Genomic DNA, 13252 nt, shown 5'->3' on the forward strand with positions numbered 1-13252 from the left:
ATGATTACTTGTTTTTGTGCTCCTCTTTCCCATCTATAAATTTTCCTGTGACAATTTATTGGGCTTTCTGATGTAAAGTTTACTAGATGGTGTATCTGTATGTCAGTTGCTCTGAGCAATTTAAGAGGTAGCATAGGTGTGCCTGGAAGGGTGTCTTGTAATGAGAATCTCAAAGACCCCAGAAAGACTCTTAGCTTCTGTTAACACCATAAACAGGGCATTTATAAAAAAAATATTTGGAGCAGTTTATAAGGTTGTATTTGTGAGATTATTAGTATCTTTCTGTTCTAGACTTTAAACTCCAAAAAGGCTGTCCTTTTGTTGTTGTTTTTGTTCATTAGTACAACCTCCGTGCCGTGCATGGAGTGTGTGCTTAAAATATTGGTTGAATGAATAAAGGTAGAAATTCTTCAAATCGGATACATCCACCTTGAGCCTCTGCCCTTTTCTACTCTAAGAAAATGTGTTGAAGAGCATGGACAGTCTCTTATATAACCTTCTCTAAATGTCTCCTACAGTAGGGAGGGCAGATACAAATACCCTCAATTACTAACAGTGAGAGATGAACAAGTACTTGCTCTGCTCCTCAGTCTCTACCTTTCCAAATGATTCCTAGAATAACTGCCTCAAAGGGTATGTTTATTTATTCATCCAACCATCCACTCATTCATTTATTCAGTAAATGGCATTTCTCAAGGTGAGGTCCTAGGACCAACTTCATGGAAACCACCTGGCTACTTATTAATGATGTAGCTTCCTAGCTCCTATGAGAAGATTATAAAACTAAAATCTCTTTACATGCAATTTTCATTTTAACAAGTATTATTAGTGATTCTTATGCACCTTTAAGTTGAGAGCCAATGGGTGTTGTGGGTTGTGATGATTGAACAAGATGCTCTATATACAGCATTTGGGAGCCATTTTATAGCACAGAGCCTGGTACATGGTTGGTGCCACACACCAGTCCATCTTTCCATCTACTTAACCATCTGTCTCCCTAACCATCTATCTTCCTCCATCTTTTCTAATATAGTACTTTCATTTCTCCACCTAATTCCATCCTATTCTTTTCTTCTATTTGCTTTTCTGCACTAAATTCGTGCAAGGGGCTCGGTCCTTGCAGTCATGGCTCTCGAAGCTGTGGTGGCTTGCCTCGGCCCTCACAGCCCCGGCTTCATCCCGAAGGTCATCCGTAAGGACATCTAGAAGGTCGTTCGGCTGTCTGGTCTAATTAGCATATTACCCTTTTATTATTATAGATATCTTACTCTGCCCAAAACTAACAGGAGGTCCATCACTGAACTAAGTGATGAGAGAAATATAGAAGACAAAGACCTGGTTCTCAGGGAGCTCTTAGCAAAGAGAGGAGATATGGAACTCCACAGCTGTATACAGATGTGTGGGCACATCCTGGCGCATGAGCCTTGACCCGTGCAAATTGCCCCTCCTCTGCTCTTTTCTCCTATCCCAGGAAGCCTAGTTCCAAGCTTCCCCAAATGACTCTAGCTCTGGTTCTCAAACTTCTCCATCCTGTGCTTCTTTGTCACTTGGAGATAGACACAGTCACTCATTCACCACATCCCACCTGGGCATTCAGAACTTCCTCCTCAGGGTAATCACAAGATAAGATTAATTATGCTAATCAGCCTCTGCAGGCTGACACAATTAACCAGAGCATGAGATAGCTCCAGAAATCTGTATAGGAGCTGCCTACCTGATGGGTTTAATTTTACCATCCAGCACAGTAATTAAAGGGGAGAGGTGGGTGGTGTGGTGAGAGGAGTTTGCTCTTTTCAACTAAGGAGCACATTGTTCCATCTTCCAATGGAAGTTGCAGGAAGTTTTCCATGGATTGTCTAGCCATTTAATTTCCCCTCTTTGGACCTACCACTGGACATCTTCTTGGGGTTAAGTACCAACACTGTTGCCATTTTTTTCTTGATGGTGGTACAAATGAGCTACTTGTATTTTGATACATTTTAAAATCCTTTTCACTCCCCTATCTACTCTTAAACACCTTTAATATTTTAAATATATATTTTTCTTATTCAAATATAAGAGAAGTTGGCCCTGGCTGGTGTGGCTCAGTTGGTTGGGAATCATTCCATGCACCTAAAGGTTGATGGTTCAATTCCCTGTCAGGGCACATGCTCCTGTTGCGGGTTCAATCCCTGGTTGGGGGTGTGCAGGAGGCAGTTGATCAATGTTTCACTCCCATATCACATCAATGTCTCTCTCTCTCTCTCTCTCTCTCTCTCTCTCTCTCTTTCTCCCTTTTGTGCTAAAAATCAATAAACTGTTTAACTACAGTTAAATGAAGATTTTCCAAATTTATTTTATCATATATTTTAGTTTTTCTCTCAAAGGTGACCTAAGATAAGGACTTGAATACAGTTAGTTTGTTGAGAGACAATTTCAGAAAACAAAAATGAGGGGATGGGAAAAGTGAGGCAAGTCAGGAAAGAAAGACAATCAAGAGGTATTAATAAACTCATTATCGCTATAAAAGTCTGGATTTAGTTTTGCTAAGAACTCTCTAAAGATTCATGTAGAATGCACCACAGAGTTGTCATGCCTGAGGATAGAAAAGATTCGGCATTCATCCACTGACTCACATCTCTTATTGATAGTAGACATTCTAAGAGGTGTGAGTTGGTATCTCACAGTTTTAATGTGAATTTCCCTAATAGTTAGTAAAATTGAGCATCTTTTCATACATTTGTTGGCCATTTGCATGTCTTCTTGGGACATGAAGTGTCTGTTCAGGTCCTCTGCCCATTTTAAAAAATTGTATTGTTTGTTTGTTTGCTATTGAGTTGTAGGCTTTCTTTATATATTTTGGATATTAATCCTTGTCTTCTGCTGTTGTTTTCTTGGTTTATTTTATTTTTGTTGAAAGTTAAGAGATGTTTGAATATTTTGAGTAACAGTACTTTATCAAATTTGTCTTTTGCAAATATTTCTCCTAGTCTGTAGCTTGTCTTCTAATTCTCTTAACATCATCTTTTGTAGAGCAGAAGTTTTTAATTTTAATGAAGTCCAGCTTATTAATTATTTTATGGATCTGCTTTTGGTATTGTATCTAAAAAGTCATAACCATATCCAAGGTCATTCAAGTTTTCTCCTATGTTATCGTTTTATAATTTTTATTTTACATTTAGGTTTATGATCCATTTTGAGTTAATTTCTGTAAAGGGTGTAAAGTATGTATCTAGATTCTTTTTTTTTTTTTGCTGTTGTTGCATGTAGATGTCCAGTTATTCTAGCACTATTTGCTGAAGAGATTATCTTTGCTCCATTGTATTACCTTTGCTCTTTGGCCAAAGATTAGTTAGCTATATTTATGGGGATATATGTCTTGGTTCTCTATTCTGCTCTATTGATCTATATATTTCTTCTTTTGTCAAAACCACTGTCTTGATTACTACAGCTTTATAGCAAGTCTTGAAGTCAGATAAAATAAGTCTTTCAACTTTGTTCTTCTTTAATATTGTCGTGGCTACTCTGGGTCTTCTGCTTCTCCATATAAACTTGAGAATTAGTTTGTCAATATCCACAAAATAACTTTCTGCTATTTTGATTGGGGTTGCATTAAATCTATAGATCAAGTTGGGAAGAACTGACATCTTGACAATAATAAATATTTCTATCCATGAAAATTCTTCATTTTTCTGATGGTATATTTGTACTTTTTTTTGTTTTAAATTTTGAAATAACTTTTTATATCTTAGAAATATGGATCTTTTGTGTGGCTTTTTCTCTCTTACATTGAGTTTTTGATGGTGTAGACATTTTACATTGATTTTAGGCCAGAACTTTCAAATTAAAAAATGCTTTTCAAGAAACTTTCTCCCCAAGAATAGTTAAATAGTTACATTTATTTTTTTTCTAGTTGGGAGTTAAAGGATGGTTGGTCACAATGTAGTCATTTCTTTAAACGTACAACTGGATTTGATTTGCAGTGTCATATCATTTGCCGCTTTTGAAATCTCAGTTAAGTTTCCTTTGTTGTCATTTACTTTTTTTTCTAAACGATGAAAAGAAGTACACCCATTCTCTTTCTTTCCTCTAGCATATTCTCCTTGCCACCTCCTTAAAAAAAATTCAGAAAGAACTATATTACTACTCAGGAAGTCTCCAACTTGAGAAGAGTAATTTCAAAATATGTGCACTTGATTCTCTTGCTTTTTAAAATATATGGCAGCTGGTTCCATAGTAGAGAAGAGATTAAGAGTGTGGTTCTTTCAAGATGAACCTCTGTCACCTGTAAAATAGAACTGAGGATAACTGTAAGGATTAACTGACATGACTATCTGCCAAAATTTTAGCACTCTCTCTGGAACACAGTACTAGTAACAATAATAATGTAATTGCAATTACTATTATTGTCATCTAATTAATATTATTGAATATAGCTGATTTGTAGTAGCATTTCTTCCTTGAGAATGAATATTGGGAGTGGGGAGCTGAGGTTGGTTTTAAATTCTGCTTGAGGCTAACACACCCCAGGCTAGTTTTGCCTCTGTGTTTTAGCTCTCTGCCCGAATATCTTCCAGGGTTCATGTGTCAGTCAGTGTAATGAACATCCTCATTGTAAAAGCCTCCAAACTTATTCTGTCTTCTTCCCATTAGAATTAACCATTTTTTTCCTTCACCCTGTAAATTATACCTGAACATGAGTATATACTTACATTTAAAAATATTTTGATTGATTTCAGAGAGAGGAGGGAGAGAAACATCAATGATGAAAGACTCATCCATCAGCTGCCTCCTGCATGCCCCTTACTGGGAATTGAGCCTGCAACCCAGGCCTGTACCCTGACAGGGAATTGAACCATGACCTCTTGGTTCATCGGTCAATGCATAACCACTGAGTAACACTGGCTGGGCACTACTTACATTTGATAATGTTAATATTTATTGAGCTCTTACCATGTGCCAAGTACTGTGCACCTTATCATGTTCTGTACTCTTCCTAATAAACATCCGAGGTAGACACTATCATGTTCACCAGTTTATAACATGTTACTGTACTTGGTCTTCCCGTTAGACCTCAAGATCAGTTCCCCTGGAGAACACATTTGATGGGTCTTTATTTTCCCAGAACTTGCATAGGAACAAGATAAGTTCTCCATAATGGTTGAGCTATGGTACTCTCTCTCCCAAAGTGCCTGTTTCCTGTTTCCTGGAGATGTTGCATTCTTCTCTTAGATCAGTGATGGCGAACCTATGACACGCATGTCAGAGGTGGCACTCGAACTCATTTTTTTGGTTGATTTTTCTTTGTTAAATGGCATTTAAATATATAAAATAAATGTCAAAAATATAAGTCTTTGTTTTACTATGGTTGCAAATATCAAAAAATGTCTATATGTGACACGGCACCAGAGTTAAGTTAGGGTTTTTCAAAATGCTGACACGCCGAGCTCAAAAGGTTCGCCATCACTGTCTTAGACCTTCTCTGCTTGCTCCAGGCCTCTTGGTACTTATTCTTCACCCTTCTCCATGGTCTTCTTCTGCTGGAGGTCTTGCCCCAGCCCAGCAGAGGCCCCACCAGGAGCTGAGAGCATGCTGGACTATAGCCATTGTGAGCAAGAGGGAGTAACAGTTGTGGGGGAGACATGTTTATATGACTCAAGTTTTAGCATTGAGTGTGCTTTGCATCTGTGCTTTTGCACAGCCCTCTCATCTGCCTTGAACACCCTTTCTTCCTTCAGGTGTCAACACTAGGTGTCCCCCTCCTCCATCACCTCTGCCAATGGCCCCCTCTATCCTATCCATGTTACTGTCACAGCACTGGCTGCTCTCTGCTGGATCTGATGTTCTCCTGTCTGGACCCCTACTTGTGAGGTCATTGAGGGCAAGGACTATGTTCTCTGTGCTCTGCAAGTCTGAAACCCTGGTGCAAGCACATAGCCAGTGCTCTTAATACTCACACATTAAGTCAACAGAAACAAGGTTCTCATGTTGGTAGGCCCCAGAGTACTGTTTATAGAGTATTTTAGGAACAGTATGAATTTAACAAACTTTTGTGGGCTGATCTGGGAATCTAACCTTCAGGTATAATATGTTTCTAGGAGAAAGAATGCTGGGATGCTCATGTTTATTTTCAGCACTGAAATGTTAGTTCTGCTCCCAAATTCTGAAGGATCCATTGTACTTCTCAGATTGACATACTTTTTCCTGGACCAGTGGAAATCATGTACTCATGGGAGAAAATCTGGCTGCATTTGAATAGAAGATGTGGAGCAACATTAATAAATTTCAGAGTGAATATAATTTGCATGTGCAATAGCTTATTCCTGTAATTCGGAGTTTCCTGAGTGACTGAGAAGCTCCAAAGGTAGAGCGTATCCCTCAGTCATTTCCGAACAGTGCTGAGCTGTTGCCAAGTTTGACCTTTGAAATGTCACATAGAACACCCAGAGTTTGGAAAGCAACCCTAATCAACTTGCTAATATCAAAACATTAATAGCTTGTGATTCCTGATGTATGGGGCATATTGAGAATATGTAGTTAGCTCAATGTCTCATGAAGAACACTACTAGTTATTTTTCCTCCTATGTGAATTTTTCAGCAATGATGTGACACTGGTGGTTCAAATTAATCAAAGTTTTTCAGTATCTGTCTTGCTGAGGAGTGAATCACTGGATTTCTGGTGAATTATGGGAAGGACATAGGGACATTTTCAAGTTTGTAGTGTGCAATGTAATATGTTGTAAGACAATCAAGTGAGATTTTTCAGAAGTAGTTTAGTTTCTCTTCTTGTTTTCTACAATCTGTCTTCAATTTATATTTTTAGTCTCATTTCTTGTTCTCTCTTTTTTACTTTGTACTTCAGTGACATAGGATTTGACAATCCCTGGAAGCATTGTACACAGTGGCTACATCAAAATTATTACATAGCCCAGCTGGGGTGGCTCAGGGGTTGAGCGTTGACCTATGAACCAAGAGGTCTTGTTTTGATTCCTGGTCAGGGCACATGCCCAGGTTGAAGACTCGATCCCCAGTAGGGAGTGTGCAGGAGGCAGCCAATTGATGATTCTCTATCATCATTGATGTTTCTATCTCTTTCTCCCTCTCCCTTCCTTTCTGAAATCAATACAAATATATTTTAAAAAATTATTACATGGAAGAGCTTTAGGTAGGTAATTTGGTTGGAATAAAGGACTAAATCCGTATATAGAAGTTTCATTTGGATAGCAAGCTAACTATTTATATGTAGGAGGGGTGCTGCTTCCTAATGCTAACTCCAGCCTTCTGATAGCTTCGGCCAAGGTCCTTGGAATCATTTTTGACTAGTTCTTTTTCTCACTCTATTTAATCCTTTAGCTATCTTGTTAATGCCACTTTCAAATGTATCCATAAGTACACCTTTCCTATTACCTTCATAGCTACCACTTTGGTCCAAGCTGCCATTATCTCTCATTGAGATGTTGCAATAACCTCCTAACTGATCTCTCTACTCACATCTTTGCTTTTACGATCTCTCTTCATCATATCTTTTGAACCTTGTCTTTTATTCTCACACTGTTGCTTAAGTGATCCTGTTAAAACAGAATTCAGATCATGTCATTTCTCTGCAGAAACCCCTCTGATAGCATCTCATTTTCACTCAGAATAAAAGTCAAAGTCCTTACAATGGCCAGAAAGGTCCTGCACTGGCCGAATATCTGTTACCACTCAATCCCTTTCTTACTTCCCTTGCTCACTCTGTTCCAACCACACTGGCCTCCTTGCTGTTTTTTTGAGAATGTCTGGATATGTTCATGGCTGTTGCACGTGCTTTACCATGGTCTAGATTGCTTTTCATCTGGACACCCAAATGCTACTGCTTCTTCTATCATCTATTTCAATGTTTGCTCATCTCACTTGCTCTGTGTACTCCATTTGACATTGCTTACTAGTATTTCCTCCAACATCTAGAAACTATTCCTTTTGGCTCCTGCATACTGCATCATCTTGGAATTATTTGTACCTGTTTGACCATTCATTTTTTACTTCTTTCATAGGCTGCTCTTCCCCTGTTTACCCCTAACTACAGGTGTCCATTTCTAATGCTCTGTAATTATTGTCACCTATTATTTGCTTAAGCAATATTATTTTCTCTGAGGTTTTTAATTACCATTTATATGCTCATAAGTTCCAAAATCTCTTTCTTCAGCCAGGATCTCTCTCTCTTGAGATGCAGATGCATAGGTTCTGCTACCTGCTGAACATCTCCATCTAGATGTATTATTGGCACCTCAAAATCAACATGTTTAAAAGGAAGTCATCTTCTTTACTCAATAGGATCTTCCATCCATGTTCTCTATATTCGTTGGTAGTACCATTGAGGTACCCTAGTTAAGTTATTCTTGACTCCTCCCTCTCGTTTACTCCCCACAGTCAATTAAACATCTAATTATCACATTCTGCTGGCTGTACCTCTTAAATACTTCTAAGATTTGTTTCTCTCTCTTCACACTCTAATGGGTGAATGGTGGTCTCCAAAAGATATGCTCACATCCAAATCCCTGGAACTTTTGAATGTTAACCTTATATGAAAAAAGAGTTTTTACATATGTAATTAAGTTAAGGATCTTGAGATGAGGTTTTCTGGATTATCTGGATGGATCTCAAATCCAACGATAGGTGTTCTTATAAGAGAGAGGTGGAAGGAGAATTGTGACAGAAGAGAATAAGACAAAGGCACACAGAGGAGAAAGCCATGTGAAGGTGAAGACATAGGCTAAGATTGGAGGGATGTGGACACAAGTCAAAGAAGCCAAGGAATGCGGACAGCCACAGAAAGCTGGAAGAGACAAGGAAGGATTCTCCTCTAGAGCCTCCAGAGACCTTGATTTTGGACTTCCGTCTTCCAGAAATGTGAGACTGTGAGAGAACACATTCCTGTTGCATTTCGTCTTCCAGTTTATGATAACTTGTTATAGCATCACAGGAAACTAATACACTACTGTTGTTGGTCAGATCTTTGTCATTTTTGACTGGTTTAGTGTAATAGCTTCTCATGGTTTCTCTGCCAGTAGTCTTAGCTCTCTCTTCACTTGTATCTTCCATTGTGCAGCCAAAATAATCAAACTCAGTTTGGCCTTGTCCTTTTCAGGGTTAAATCTCTCTAATTCCCTTCACCTAGCACAGATTCTATCTTGTCCTACAGCTTTAGTACTTGTTCAGCCTGGGCCCCTGTCCTCCACCCCCCACTTTGTTTTTTTTTAACTTTACTTTTTCTACAAAACCTCAAACTTGTATCATTGCATACACTTTTTCTACTTCTACATTTAGCATATTAAAAAATGTATATAGTTGTGTGGATTTTTGTCTCTCTAAATTTGTGTTTCTCAATCTCAGATGGGCCTTTAAAACTGTTAAATAATCTGGTCAGCTCCCTCTCCTAACTGTTCTCTGTGACTATACCAAAATATCATCATTGCTCTCAGGTACATTCTAGTTTGTTTAATTTTGCTCCTGCTCCCTCTCCCCCCAAATTAATGGGTAAGCTTTTGCTGCCCTTCATCAGAGAAAATTCAAGGGTCTCATGATAAAATTCCTCAGCTTTTTGTTCCTATCCCCACGAACTTTCATAGCTTCATCTCAGCTTTCTGAGAAAGACATAGCTCCTAATTCATTTGTAATTTTTTTCTATTCTTTTAAAAAATCATATCCAGGTCTCAATTTATTATTTTCTCTGTGATTATATTTTTAGCTTTCCTAGTTCCGCTAAGCATTCTGACATCTCTTTTATTTTAAACAAAACCAACTCCTTGATACTTTTAAAATAATGTGATCTGTCCTGATGAAAGTGAGAACAATTTTGCAGGAATAAACTAATCTGTCCTAAAAAAATAATGGTGCCTCAATCAAGGCTTTGAAAAGATATCTAAACTTTTGTTTTTCTTCCATTTTATTCGAGATGAAAAATAGACAAAAATACTAAGGGCTGGCCAATGTTACCAGGACTTGTTGCTAATAAATTTTCTTCTCTTATGGTGGGAGAAAGGGTAAATTACACTGTTTTCAGCAACAACTCCCTGCCTTTGCAGTCTTGACTTACTCAACACTCACTCCTACTTGCACCATCTGCCATTACCTACGAATAAGGCTGTAAATCACCTTTGTCCAAACTGGTCAGAAAATGTGTACTCCCACCATCATATGCCACTGAAAATATTTTCTATTTTTATATTCAATAATTTATAGATTAAAAAATTATAGAATATTCATAACTTTGATAAAAGCTGGAGGTCCCTTTTAAACATTTTCTGTTGTGTGTGTGTGTTTTTTAAACAAACAACAAACTGATCCTCCACAGTGGTAGCCAGTCCTGCAGCTGATCAGCCTTGTGATAAATGCTCCCTATTGATGTGCCAACAACAATCAAGTCTCAACTACAATAGTAGAGTCTACAGTCCACATAGGAGGAGGCACACCTGGAGTGCTCAACTTGGGTGATTGGGGAGGCTGTGCTCCTGGAACTTACAGAACTCCTACTACATAAAGCCATTCTATCAAGCCCAGGAGATGTAATAAGTCTACCTAATACATAGAAACAAACACAGGGAGGCTACCAAAATGAGGAGACAAAGAAACATAGCCCAGATGAAAGAATAGAATAAAACTCCAAGAAAAGAACTAAACAAAATGGAGATAAGCAATCTACTAGATCAGTGGTTCTCAACCTTCCTAATGCTGCGACCCTTTAATACAGTTCCTCATGTTGTGGTGACCCCCAATTTCATTGTTACAAATTGAACATAATTAAAGCATAGTGATTAATCACAAAAACAATATGTAATTATATATGTGTTTTCCGATGGTCTTAGGCGACCCCTGTGAAAGGGTCGTTTGAACCCCATAGCGGTCGCGACCCACAGGTTGAGAACCACTGTACTAGATGCAGAGTTTAAGAAACTGGTTATAAGGATGTTCAATGATCTTAGAACTTCAACAGCATAAAAAAGAACATTCTGAAATAAAGGCTACACAAACTGAAATAAAGAATAATTTATAGGGAATCAATAGTAGAGAAGATAAAGCCAAGAATAAAATTAGTGATTTGAAGTATAAGAAAGCAAAAAACACCCAGAGCAGCAAAAAGAAGATGAAAAAAAAGAAGATAGTGTAAGGAGTCTCTGGGCCAACTTCAAGCATACCAATATTTACATTATGGGCTGCTGGAAGGAGAAGAGAGAGAGCAATATATTGAAAACCTATTTTAAAAAATAATGACAGAAAACTTACCTAACCTGGTGAAGGAAATAGACATACAAGTCCAGGATGTACAGAGAATCCCAAACAAGATGAACCCAATGAGGCCCACACCAAGACACATTGTAATTAAATTGCCAAAGGTTAAAGACAGAGAGAGAATCTTAAAAGCAGTAAGAGAAAAGCAGTTAGTTACCTACAAGAGAACCCCCATAAGACTGTCAGCTGATTTCTCAACAGAAACTTTGTAGGCCAGAAGGGAGTGGCAAGAATTATTCAAAGTGATGAAAATCAAGGACCTATAACTAAGATTACTCAACCCAGCAAAGCTATCATTTAGAATCAAAGGACAAATAAAGAGCTTTCCAGAGAAGAAAAAGGTAAAAGAGTTCATCACCACCAAACCAGTATTACATGAAATGTTAAAGCATCTTTTTTTAAGGAAAAAAAAGATAAAAAATATGAATAATAAAATGGCAATAAATACATATCCACAACAATTAAATCTAAAAAACAAATGAACAAGCAGAACAGAAACAGACTCATAGATACACAGAACATTTTGATGGTTGCCAGATGGGAGGGGGTTGAGGGGATGGGTGAAAAAGGTAAAGGAATTAAGCAATACAAATTGGTTGTTGCAGAATAGTCATGGGGATGTAAAATACAGGATATGGAGCATAACCAATAATCTATATATATAAAAGCCTAAGCGACTGTTATGACGAAATGACCAGAATGACTGGAACGACTGGTCGCTATGACGTGCACTGACCACCAGGGGGCAGACGCTCAACGCAGGAGCTGTCTCCAGCCTGCAGGCCCTGATCGCCAATGGGGCCTGCTGGCCAACCTCCTGGTCCCTCCCCCTGGCTGACAGGCCCTGATCACCTGATTGGGGCCAGGCCCCCAGGCTGGGACGGGGAACTGGGGGTGGATGGCAGCGGATGCGGGTGGCGAGGAAAGGAGGAGGGGAAGAGGCAAAGAGGTGGGAAACCTGATCGACCCTGATTGCTGGCCAGGCCTAGGGACCCCACCCATGCACCCGGCCTCTAGTATTCTAATAATTGTGTATGGTGTCAGATGGATATAAGATTTATCAGAATGATCACTAGTTATATAATGTCTAATCACTGGGGTATACACCTGAAACTAATAAAATAATACATGTCAACTGTATTTGAAAAAAAAGAAAGACCTGATTCAGTTTTTAAAATAATTTTTCTATGGATGAATATGGTAGGTAGAATAATGGTCCCCCTGTAATGTTCATGTCCTAATCTAGGAACCTGTAAGTATGTTGCTATCTTACATGGCAAAAGGCACTTCACAAATCTGATTATGTTAAGATTTTGATATTGGGAGATTATCATGGGTTATCTGGGTGGGTCCAATGTAATCATAAGAATTCTTAGAAGAGGGAGGCAGGAGGATTCGAGTGAGAGAGTCAGAGAAGAAGCTGTGATGATGGAAGCAGAGGTCAGCATAATGCCGTTGCTGGAAATGGACATGAACCAAAGAATGAGGGTAGCCTTTGGAAGCTGGAAAGCAAGGAACAGATTCTCCCAAAATTCCTCCTGAAGGAACATATCCCTTCTGATACTTAGCCCTGTATGACCCTTTTATAGACTTCTCCAGAACTGCAAGATAATAAGTTTGTGATGTTTTAAGACACTAAGTTTGTGGTAACTTGTTAAAGCAACAACAGGAAACCAACACATTAGACTTTTAGTTAAAAACACAATATGATTTCTATCCCTTTAACCTAGACCTTAGTGACAGGTTATTTTAGATCCCATCCAAGGAGCACTGTCACTTTGATATGTTAAGATGAGCTCACCAAAGCAAAGGTTGTGCTTACCTAGAAGCCACCGTAACTGATTCATTATCTTACAAACTTTCTCTTGGACCCTTCTATCCCCACCTTCTTTGCTTCCCTCCATGTGGATTGAATACCATGTTGCCTGGCCACTTGCCATGAACCCCCCTCTCCTCCAAAGATTTCTCTTTGCAGAAGAGAAGCTAAGTTGATCTACTTAGAAAG

Source organism: Myotis yumanensis, unplaced genomic scaffold, assembly GCF_028538775.1.
Source record: "Myotis yumanensis isolate MYYU_CA2020_CCGP unplaced genomic scaffold, mMyoYum1.0.hap1 SCAF_2, whole genome shotgun sequence".
In the NCBI taxonomy this organism is placed as follows: domain Eukaryota; kingdom Metazoa; phylum Chordata; class Mammalia; order Chiroptera; family Vespertilionidae; genus Myotis; species Myotis yumanensis.